Source organism: Salvelinus namaycush, chromosome 10 (genome assembly GCF_016432855.1).
Source record: "Salvelinus namaycush isolate Seneca chromosome 10, SaNama_1.0, whole genome shotgun sequence".
Taxonomy (NCBI): Eukaryota; Metazoa; Chordata; class Actinopteri; order Salmoniformes; family Salmonidae; genus Salvelinus; species Salvelinus namaycush.
Window position 1 is genome coordinate 35,688,323 of NC_052316.1, and position 11,927 is coordinate 35,700,249.

Here is an 11,927-nt window from a genome sequence, read left to right on the forward strand (position 1 = left end):
TCAGAAGTGTACCCCATTCAGATTCTAAGATGTGTAATATGAGTGAAGTTGAAAGCTGGATGTAATAATGATTACCATGCTCGTACACTTCTGAGGTAAACAGGTAGGTTGTGACCTTTACAGATAAGACGAGACCTACTGACACCAACCCAGTAAAATAGACTCCATAGATATTAGCCAGACAAACATTTCATTAAATATAATTTATTATACACAAGATTTACTGTACATACCCTGGTTTCAGATGTTATATGTATGTTTTGTTTGGCAAGAGCTCAACAGGATCTGGCTGAAATAGACCAATCATCTACTAGCAGGCCGAGCACGGGGTATAAACAAAAATGGAAACCGAGTAAAGAGCCTTTCACATTTTCTTTTCAGTGCAGGTCATTGGAATTCCCATATGCCAGGGCCAGGTCATGATGAACATCCCAAACCCAGGGTCTCACAGAGCTGGAGAGAGGTGCTGGTTGGGTTTCTTTTACAGGACGAGATAACGTATCCTCTTCTGAAAACAGATGTAGAACAAATTGAAGGGTCAAATTCTAGAATTGTCAAATTCTGGCCTGCTGACCATCTACTTACCTGAGGTGTAACATCTCAAATAATGGCCACAGCATCCTCGCACCCGGTTCAAGACTGCTGACACTGAGGTGCGAACAAGCTGGATAGTAGATGGACTAGGATGCATTCCTGTAAATGGATCGGGAGTCAGTGGGTTTTATTTGCGAACAATTAGTCCTGACTAGACCTAAACATGTATGGAAAGTTGACACTTGTTCGAATAGTAGGTTACTGCAAGCCAGCATCGATAGCCGGACTGATCTAAACTTTATTCCAATGGGAAAATGGTATTGCTGTCAGCAGGTAAACCTATACAATATAATAGCCTATATTTGATCCGATAATGTTATGAAGATAAATCTTAGACCAACATCTGGAAAAGTGTATATCTCGATTCCCTCTGAAAAGGAAATTTTGTTCCCACTAGGCACCAGCCCAATGAACCACCTGGGTGTGTATGGAGGATCAATGTGTATAGGCTCCATCGGGTAACTCGGCGGCGTGTGTGTAGGCTGTGCCTTATAGAAATTGTACAGGAGAGGCTTTACAGGCTGACACTGCGGCTGGACCCATTGGGCAAAGCTGTTGATATGTAGGCCATCTGTCCCTAACACATAAATCAAATCAAATGTTATTTGTCACATACACATGGTTGGCAGATGTTAATGCGAGTGTAGTGAAATGCGTGTGCTTCTAGTTCCGACAGTGCAGTAATATGAGCGACGGCCGTGCGGCATAGGCAAGATGCAATAGATGGTATGAAACGCAGTATATGCATACGAGATGAGTAATGTAGGATATGTAAACATTATTAAAGTGGCATTATTTAAAGTGAATAGTGATACCTTTATTAAATCCATTTATTAAAGTGGCCAGTGATTTGGGTCTGTATGTTGGCAGCAGCCTCTATGTTACTGATGGCTGTTTAACAGTCTGGTGACCTTGAGACAGAAGCTGTTTTTCAGTCTCTTGGTCCCAGCTTTGATGCACCTGTACTGATCTCGCCTTCTGGATGATAGCGGGGTGAACAGGCAGTGGCTCGGGTGGTTGTTGTCCTTGATCATTTTGGCCTTCCTGTGACATCGGGTGCGGTAGGTGTCCTGGAGGGACACCTACCACCTACCGCATTGCCCCCGGTGATGGGTTGTGCAGTTACCGTACCAGGCGGTGATACAGCCCGCTAGGATGCTCTCGATTGTGCATCGTTAAAAGTTTGTGAGGGTTTTAGGTGACACGCCAAATTTCTTCAGCCTCCTGAGGTTGAAGAGGCGCTGTTGCGCCTTCACCACGTTGTCTGTGTGGGTGGACCATTTCAGTTTGTCAGTACGCCGAGGAACTTAAACTTTCCACCTCCACTACTGTCCCGTCGATGTGGATAGGGGGGTGCTCCCTATGCTGTTTCCTGAATTCCTTGATAATCTCCTTTGTTTTGTTGACTTTGAGTGAAAGGCTGTTACCTGACACACTTCGAGTGCCCTCACCTCCTCCCTGTAGGCTCTCGTCGTTGTTGGTAATCATGCCCACTACTGTTGTGTCGTCTTCAAACGTGATGATTGAGTGGGAGGCGTGCATGGCCACGCAGTCATGGGTGAACAGGGAGTACAGGAGGGGGCTGAGCACGCACCCTTGTGGGGCCCCAGTGTTGAGGATCAGCGAAGTGGAGAGGCTGTTTCCTACTTTCACCACCTGGGGGCGGCCCGTCAAAGTCCAGGACCCAATTGCACAGGGTGGGGTTGAGACCCAGGGCCTTAAGCTTAATGAGCTTGGAGGGTACTATTGTGTTGAATGCTGATCTGTAGTCAATGAACAGCATTCTTACATAGGTATTCCTCTTGTCCAGATGGGATAGGGCAGTGTGCAGTGCGATTGCATCATCTGTGGACCTGTTGGGGTGGTATGCAACCTGAAGTGGGTCTAGGGTGGCAGGTAAGGTGGAGGTGATATGATCCTTGACTAGTCTCTCAAAGCACTTCATGATGACAGAAGTGAGTGCTACGGGGCAATAGTCATTTAGTTCAGTTATCTTTGCCTTCTTTGGTACAGGAACAATGGTGGCCTTCTTGAAGCATGTGGGTCCATAAACACTCCAGCCAGCTGGTCTTCGCATGCTCTGAGGACGTGGTTAGGGATGCCGTCTGGGCCAGCAGCCTTGCGAGGGTTAACATGTTTAAATGTCTTACTCACGTCGGCCACGGAGAAGGAGAGGGGGGGCCCGCAGTCCTTGGCGGGCCACGTAAGTGGCACTGTATTATCCTCAAAGCGGGCAAAGAAGGTGTTAAGCTTGTCTGGAAGAAAGACGTCGGTGTCCGTGACGTGGCAGGTTTTCTTTTTGTAGTCCGTAATTGCCTGCAGACCCCGCCACATACGTCTCGTGTCTGGGCCGTTTAATTGCGACTCCATTTTGTCCCTATACCGACATTTCACGTGTTTGATTGCCTTGTGGAGGGAATAACTACACTGTTTATGTCCAGCCATATTCCCCAACCTCTTTCCATGGTTGAATGTGGTGGTTCGCGCTTTTAGTTTTGCGCGAATGCCGCCATCTATCCATGGTTTCTGGTTGGGGTAGGTTTCAATAGTCACAGTGGGTAAAACATCTCCAATGCACTTTCTAATAAACTCACTCAGTCAGCATATAAATCCATGTTATTGTCTGAGGCTTCCCGGGACATTTTCCAGTCCACATGATCAAAACAATCGTGATGCGTGGATTCCTATTGGTCAGACCAGCGTTGAATGGTTCTATTCATGGGTACATCCTGTTTGAGTTTATGCCTATAGGATGGTACGAGCAAGATGGAGTCGTAGTCGGATTTCCTGAAGGGAGGGCGGGGGAGGGCCTTTTATGCATTGCGGAAGTTAGAGTAGCAGTTGTCCAGTGTTTTGCCTGAGCGGGTACTGCAGTCAATGTGCTGGTAGATTTAAGTAGCCTTGGTCTCAAATTAGCTTTGTTAAAATCCCCAGGTACAATAAATGCAACCTCAGGATATATGGTTTCCAGTTTACATAGAGTCCAGTGAAGTTCTTTCAGGGCTGTCGAGGTATCTGCTTGGGGGGGGGGGGGGGGTATACACGTCTGACTATAATCGGAGAGAATTCTCTTGGGAGATAATGAGGTCGACATTTGATTGTAATGAATTCTAGGTCAGGTGAACAAAAGGACTTGAGTTCCTGTATGTTGTTATTGTTACACCATGAGTCGTTAATCATGAGGCATACCCCCCCACCCTTCTTCCTACCAGAGAGATGTTAGTTTCTGTCGGCGCGATGCATGAAGAAACCCGGTGGCTGTACCAACTCTGACAACATATCCCGAGTGAGCCATGTTTCCATTAAACAGAGAATGTTACAATCTCTGATGTCTCTCTGGAAGGCAACTCGTGCCCTAATTTCGTCCACCTTGTTGTCTAGAGACTGGACTTTGGTGACTAATATGCTCGGAAGAGGTGGGTGGTGTGCTCGCCTTCTAAGTTTGACCAGGAGGCCGCTCTGTCTGCCTCTACTGTGGCGACGATGAGGTTTTGGGTCGGCCTCTGGGATTAGATCCAATGTCCAGGGGGAGGTCTGAACAAAGGATCCGCTTCGGGAAAGTCGTATTCCTAGTCGTAATGTTGGTAAGTTGACGTTGCTCTTATATGCAATTTAAATAACAGGTCTACATTATTATTACTACAGGCCTATCCAGTGGGTCGCCACTTTTTGAGCCCCACATTTTTTGCAAAAATACAAATAAACGTGTCACAGACTTAGTGTCACGCCCTGACCTTAGAGCCTTTTTATTTCTCTATTTGGTTAGGTCAGGGTGTGATTTGGGTGGACATTCTAGTTTTCTATTTCTTTGTTGGCCAGGTATGGTTTCCAATCAGAGGCAGCTGTCTATCGTTATCTCTGATTGGGAATCATACTTAGGGAGCCTGTTTTCCACCCTAGTTTGTGGGATGTTGTCTTTGCACAGTAGCTGTCTAGCCCTGCAGAACTTTACGTTTGTTTATATTTTGTTGTTTTGTCGGTGTTTCAGTATTAAATATCATGAACACTTTCCACGCTGCGCTTTGGTCTCATTCATCCAACGACGGACATAACACTTAGATTAGAAGTGCCCTTCCAAGAAGGCTTAAGGTCATTGGCCACAGATAAAATTGTCAAATCACGTTATATCTACAGTAGCTTTTATTGGACTGATCATGTCAACATCTTACTTTCAAAATCTTAGCTAGCAGTCATTAAGTAGACAATCTACTGGCAAATCCTTGTCATATGAAGAGAAATTATAGATAAAACGTATTGGTGCTCATCGGCCATTGGACATAAAGATTACACAACAAGTTGGAAATCGCAAATTCAACAATGAGTCGTTTGGAAGGAATCAGTGTAACTGCAAGCGTTGCAAAGAAACCACTAATGTTAGCTGCTATTCAATGGAGTGGCTGTGTTTTTTTTCCCGAGTTCCCACCATAAATCCAGAGAATGGCAGACTTTGATGACAAAATTTGCCCATAAAGGACCGCTGGCGCCACCTTCACAAGGTGAGTCCAAAAATGTCTTGTATGCTGCTGCATAAATTATGTAATATGCAAGGGAGAAATGTATACTGTAGCTAAGAAAGTAATGCTAAGTGTATGTTGTGTAGTAAGCTGTTAGTAGCCCATGTGCCTCACCCTAATAAATTTGGTCTATTTTCACCAACGTGGTATTGTAAACACATATCGTTCGTGGCCCGGTGTGTGCTTGTTTGGCAATTTTTTTGTACAGCTTTGACAGTGGTGCTTGGCTTGTATGTGCAAATTCAGCACACACAACATTCTATAATAGAATTGTGTTATTTGACGTGTCAAATCGAATGCTAATTTAACGTGTTATATGACGTGCATCTTTTTTGACACAGAAAGACCCAAACGGCATTCAATGTGCCTTACCCTAATAATTTGGTCTATTTTCACCTCTTAATTTCACCTACTGTTCTAACTTGGTGGTGCACATATAGCCTATAACCTGTTTTAGAGAAATGTAATCAAATATTGTCAGAGCTTTCATTGTCTGTTTATATGCCCCCTTTATTTATCCTACGGTTCTGACTTGTACAGGGAGTGCAGGGCCCATGTTCTGAATTCTGTCGCTGTACATTTCAAAAGTGATAAACAAATAGTTATATTGACTACGTCCGTTGTCGCTTGCTCATTAATGTCAATCAAAATTACGGATGGCCTCTTATCCGACTGTTGTCCCATTATGCCATAGTTTGTACATCTCAATTGTCAGTAGAAACCACATTTGTTTAAGCAAGTCTGCCATATCAGCTATGTTTTTTTTAAAGACAGTAAATGAGGCTGAATGAACATGGTTCGCTGCCAGACTATGCTCCGCCGAAACCAAGGTGTTGGGACAGCTTTATGTAGGCCCTAACAGTTTGTGGGCACCGTATGTCACCGTTATAGTGTAATTAATATATTGTTTAGTGTTGTGTTGTGTAGTGGCTTTGCTGGCACGCATCCCACTTTTATTTTGTTGGCACCGCCAAGATTTACATGCTAAAATCGCCACTGGGCCTATCTATTGCTGCGTGAACAAAACAGTCTATGAATGTAAGGTTTATTCAAAGCCCCCCATTGAGCGAAAGCGTTAATCGTTTTACAACAGAACAGGGGTCAATTTGATTACCACCTTCAAGGAAAGATTTCAAGGGAAGTTTGCCTTTTATCAGCGTGCACTTTTGGAACAGCACAAAAGCCCGCTGCTCGGTCACGTCACCTGCTGAGACGAAACGCACATCAATCCCTTCAGGCTACAAATGCGCATAACTCATGTCATTAGGACTACACTTTTTGGTGTTTTAATTGACGTCTCTTTCCATTCCAATGCTGGAATTATTTGAAAGTGGATGAATGTGCACAAGTAGCCTACTTTTTGGAGTGATTTGTTTGACAATCAGATGAAAACATCGTGTCTGCATGTGTTCATTCTACATTGCACAGTCAAATGACCTAGGTCCCGTACCGGGAATAAATTACATATTTTTTTCACCTCTGGCCAAGGCCGAAATCAAATGGCATTGACTAGTTTGTTTGCGATATCGGCGAATATCTTTTCACGATACTCTACATCCCAAATATTAAGTAGGCTATAGCCTAGAAACTCTAACAGATTAAGAGAATGCTGAGAATGACAGCTTACCTTAGCAGTAGTGACAGTGTTTCCCTGAAGTGCAAATAGCCAATCTGATTCCCGGAACAGGAGTGGTGTTTAACAACTAATTATGGATGTGTGGATCTCAAACGATCAAGTGCGAAAAACTTGTTCGCTTGATTGTCGCTGCTCAGGTCGTGTCTACTCTTGAAACGTATGCGATTTCTGCCATCAGAATACGAATATTGCATTGAAAACACGGGTGTAGACGCATAAAAGTCGCATTGTGGTCTGATCGTAAACAAATCTGGTTGACCGCATGCGCAATGTTTGAGGATTTCTACTGTCTGGACTGTTCATTATAGGTCTACCGCTAACTGTAACTCACTTGAGTCACTAACGAGTGAGACAATGCCACTTCAATAACGTTTACATATCCAAAGCGGAAGTCAGGGAAACCGGATAGAGGTATCCTACACGTTTTCAAGTTAAACGTCTATATTACTCCTCAGTTGAGGTTACTTCATATTTAGGGAGCTATTGTAATGGATTTGTTTGCCAGCGCAAGTCTAAGAAAGCACTAGCTGTATTATGCCTAGAACAGTGACGTTTCAGTCCGCTAGGTGTATCTTTACAGCATGGGCATATCTCTAGGTGATGTGGACATCCCCATGCATTCACCTTATCTATTATTACGTTTCATTATTCATGGTATATGCTACTGGTTATGATTGCAGACAGAACCCAGAGAATGGGAGGGTGCAATATTGAATAGTCATATTTTGATGTTTGGTCAATCTATAAATTATGTATGACAACTGGAGTCTTTGCCGCTCAAACTATTTTTTATACACTGCTCAAAAAAATAAAGGGAACACTAAAATAACACATCCTAGATCTGAATGAATGAAATATTCTTATTAAATACTTTTTTCTTTACATAGTTGAATGTGCTGACAACAAAATCACACAAAAATTATCAATGGAAATCAAATTTATCAACCCATGGAGGTCTGGATTTGGAGTCACACTCAAAATTAAAGTGAAAAACCACACTACAGGCTGATCCAACTTTGATGTAATGTCCTTAAAACAAGTCAAAATGAGGCTCAGTAGTGTGTGTGGCCTCCACGTGCCTGTATGACCTCCCTACAACGCCTGGGCATGCTCCTGATGAGGTGGCGGATGGTCTCCTGAGGGATCTCCTCCCAGACCTGGACTAAAGCATCCGCCAACTCCTGGACAGTCTGTGGTGCAACGTGGCGTTGGTGGATGGAGCGAGACATGATGTCCCAGATGTGCTCAATTGGATTCAGGTCTGGGGAACGGGCGGGCCAGTCCATAGCATCAATGCCTTCCTCTTGCAGGAACTGCTGACACACTCCAGCCACATGAGGTCTAGCATTGTCTTGCATTAGGAGGAACCCAGGGCCAACCGCACCAGCATATGGTCTCACAAGGGGTCTGAGGAGCTCATCTCGGTACCTAATGGCAGTCAGGCTACCTCTGGCGAGCACATGGAGGGCTGTGCGGCCCCCACAAAGAAATGCCACCCCACACCATGACTGACCCACCGCCAAACCGGTCATGCTGGAGGATGTTGCAGGCAGCAGAACGTTCTCCACGGCGTCTCCAGACTCTGTCACGTCTGTCACGTGCTCAGTGTGAACCTGCTTTCATCTGTGAAGAGCACAGGGAGCCAGTGGCGAATTTGCCAATCTTGGTGTTCTCTGGCAAATGCCAAACGTCCTGCACGGTGTTGGGCTGTAAGCACAACCCCCATCTGTGGACGTCGGGCCCTCATACCACCCTCATGGAGTCTGTTTCTGACCGTTTGAGCAGACACATGCACATTTGTGGCCTGCTGGAGGTCATTTTGCAGGGCTCTGGCAGTGCTTCTCCTGCTCCTCCTTGCACAAAGGCGGAGGTAGTGGTCCTGCTGCTGGGTTGTTGCCCTCCTACGGCCTCCTCCACGTTTCCTGATGTACTGGCCTGTCTCCTGGTAGCGCCTCCATGCTCTGGACACTACGCTGACAAACACAGCAAACCTTCTTGCCACAGCTCGCATTGATGTGCCATCCTGGATGAGCTGCACTACCTGAGCCACTTGTGTGGGTTGTAGACTCCGTCTCATGCTACCACTAGAGTGAAAGCACCGCCAGCATTCAAAAGTGACCAAAACATCAGCCAGGAAGCATAGGAACTGAGAAGTGGTCTGTGGTCACCACCTGCAGAACCACTCCTTTATTGGGGGTGTCTTGCTAATTGCCTATAATTTCCACCTGTTGTCTATTCCATTTGCACAACAGCATGTGAAATGTATTGTCAATCAGTGTTGCTTCCTAAGTGGACAGTTTGATTTCAAAGAAGTGTGATTGACTTGGAGTTACATTGTGTTGTTTAAGTGTTCCCTTTATTTTTTTGAGCAGTGTATAACATTTAGAAATGTATTTCATCACTCACAATCTTGCCATATTCTATAGGCGGGGTTAATATGAATTTCAAATAATTGTGCATAATTTAGATGAATCAGGTCATGAACATATGGACTTTGAAATGAACAAGGGGAGAGGTTAAACGTAGGCTAAGACTGGCATAAGCTTATTCCCACACTTTACAATAACTGTTGCAGTGGTTTTAGGTAGTCTCCATATAGTCTATCCCCTCCATCGAGACACTGCTTCCCAGTTGAAGAGCTTGTGATCTCCATGCAGCACCATGCGCCTTCGGAAAAGCACCTCTCAGCCTCAGAAGGCCTCAGCCATCAAGTTCAGTCAGTCAGTATGTCATCCATTCTGTCATTTGTCTGTTTCAATAGGAACTAAATCAAAGATAATAAAACAGTCTTATCCATTTGTTTATTGAAATCCATGTATATTCAAAATTCTCGAAAGTTCTTTAGCCCAGCATTTTAATAATTCCATGTTTAATTTAGGCTTATCCAAAAAAAAAAAAACAGGCCTTCAACTTGTAGGCATTGCAATTTAGGGTATTATTTGGGGTAGTGGTGTCTTGTGCTTTAGCTCACTGCCCCGCATATTGCTTGTATCCACAGCACTAATTTGTGAGTTGGTGATCTCCTGCTCGTTTAGTAAAGTGCAGCCATACATTGAGTAAGTCCTCTGCCTTCTCTGTTTATCGTACTAGTTAGTGCATGTGGGATCAAGTCTGTGTTGCTTGTGTGTTTGCCACTTCACTGGCGGAACATGTTTTCGGGAGGCAGGGTGTGGGTTGTGTTTGCAAACTCATTTTAGCTCACAAGCTTGTAGCATGGATAATACTAGACAGAAAAATGCCGGAAACCTCAATGCGGAAGAGGAATACGTATCAAATACTATACTCCATGAACTACTCGATCAACAAAAATAGTTCTATAATGATGTAAGAGATCTACAGGAAAATAACTTTAAGTACTTCCTGCAACTTCTACCAACAAAAAGGTTGATGATCTGTTTAAGGATGTAATGGAATTTAAACACAGTTTGGAGTTTACGCAGTCAGAGGTGGAGGAGTTAAAGGGCGCGAATGTCACCAGCCAGACTACATTCAAAACTATGTCTGAGGATTTCACCATTTTCCAAACACTTAACAAGCACTCTTCCGAAGGAGACTACCTCAAAAACCAATCGAGGCTCAAAAACATTTTAAATCGATGGAATTGAGGACGTAAATATTGAAACTTGAAAAAAAGTTTTTATTTAACCTTTATTTAACTTGGCATGACACAGAAGTCAAACCAGAAACTCCTGGCAGATCAACTCAAACTGAACCCTAAATTCATCGAGATGGAGAGGAGATGGAGAGGGCGCATAGGAATGGTACTTTCTTCCCCGATGGACGGCCCAGATCTGTAATGGTGAAACTACTCAGGTTCATAGACAATGAGAAGATTCTCAGGAGGGCCAAGTGCCTGAAGGGAACTCAAATCTTCATCAATAAAGACTTCTCCGGAAAAAGTACGCCTCAAAGAAAGGAACTGCTGCCACGACTAATTTAAGAATGACAAAAAGGCAACTTCGGCAAACCTGAAGTATGATCAGCTGGTCGTTCACCCCCCCTCTCGTAGACCTATGGCAAGTGACTCCGCTATAATGCACTGATTTGACACACGCACCCACACACATTTACTCTACTTTGTGTTTCACCTAACCTCATGACCAAAAACACACTTTGCTCTAATTGACCAAAAACACACTGCTATAAATGTCATAACCCTCTGAAGTCTTCAGTGGTGTTATGTGGACTGTGTCAATGTGCATTCTATAGGAAGTGCACCTCTATTGATAAAACTAACACAAATGCATGGTTGTATTGGACATGGGAGGCATGCATTTCTGTTTCCGTTACACTCTCTGTATGATTTTGACTGTGTATCGCTCTTAGTTGGGCAGGATATCAACCCTGATAACATGTTCTTTAACTCATTAGATATTAATGAAGTGAATGATAAATATAATGATTGTGTTGATCCAGATTGAAATTTACTGAAACTTACCAGAAATAAGTCTATCACTTGTGATTACTATAATGTTAAGCAATTTAACAACCTGTATAGCAGTTGATCTAATTCCAAGACAAGCTTATTTTCTACCTTTCATTTGAACGTTCGCAGTCTTCCTTAAAATCATGACCACCTCGTTCATTATCTGTCTTCTTTCAGTCTTGAATACATGGTTGACTGAAGAGGCAACCATGCTTTATTATAATTCTGTTTACCACTTTTGAACATCATTATTGTTCATGAACCCTTTCAATTCTTTGTAAGAGAGGACCTGCACTTACATCTGATAACATTGATGTTGAATCTCTTTTCATAGAAATTCTATCCTGTTAATTATTTTGGTGGTAAAAAAGTGGTAATGGATGCATCTATTACCACTTACCACCATCTATTACCTATTACCACCAACAAAAAGTTGTATAAAAAGTTTTACACAAATCCCTCTCCCCTGAATCTGCAAATTACAATAAGTATAAGAACAAATTTACTCACTTATTTCGATATCCCCCCAAAAATATTTTACTAATAAATTCAAGAATCCTTAAATAATATAAAGTCAACTTGGAAAGTCATCAATCAACTGTTAAATAAGAAAAAGGTATCTACAACTATTCAATCTCAATGTATTGTTGGAATTAAGACCCATAGTGATCTTGATCTTATTTCATGTGAATTTAATAACTTTTTTTGTGAATGTGGGTTCCTCTGTCAAAGAAAATAGAGAAAACTGATGGAAATC

At 43.2% G+C, this 11,927-nt stretch overlaps 1 long non-coding RNA gene across 1 annotated transcript; it reads right to left on the reverse strand.

Annotated features, from left to right (window-relative positions):
• Nucleotides 1–194: 194 nt before the first annotated feature.
• On the reverse strand, nucleotides 195–7,047 carry LOC120054985. The gene is made up of 3 exons (XR_005477650.1): nucleotides 6,736–7,047; nucleotides 586–693; nucleotides 195–508 (listed from the first exon to the last, which is right to left on the reverse strand). It is a non-coding gene; the product is annotated as an uncharacterized LOC120054985 (long non-coding RNA).
• Nucleotides 7,048–11,927: the final 4,880 nt, after the last annotated feature.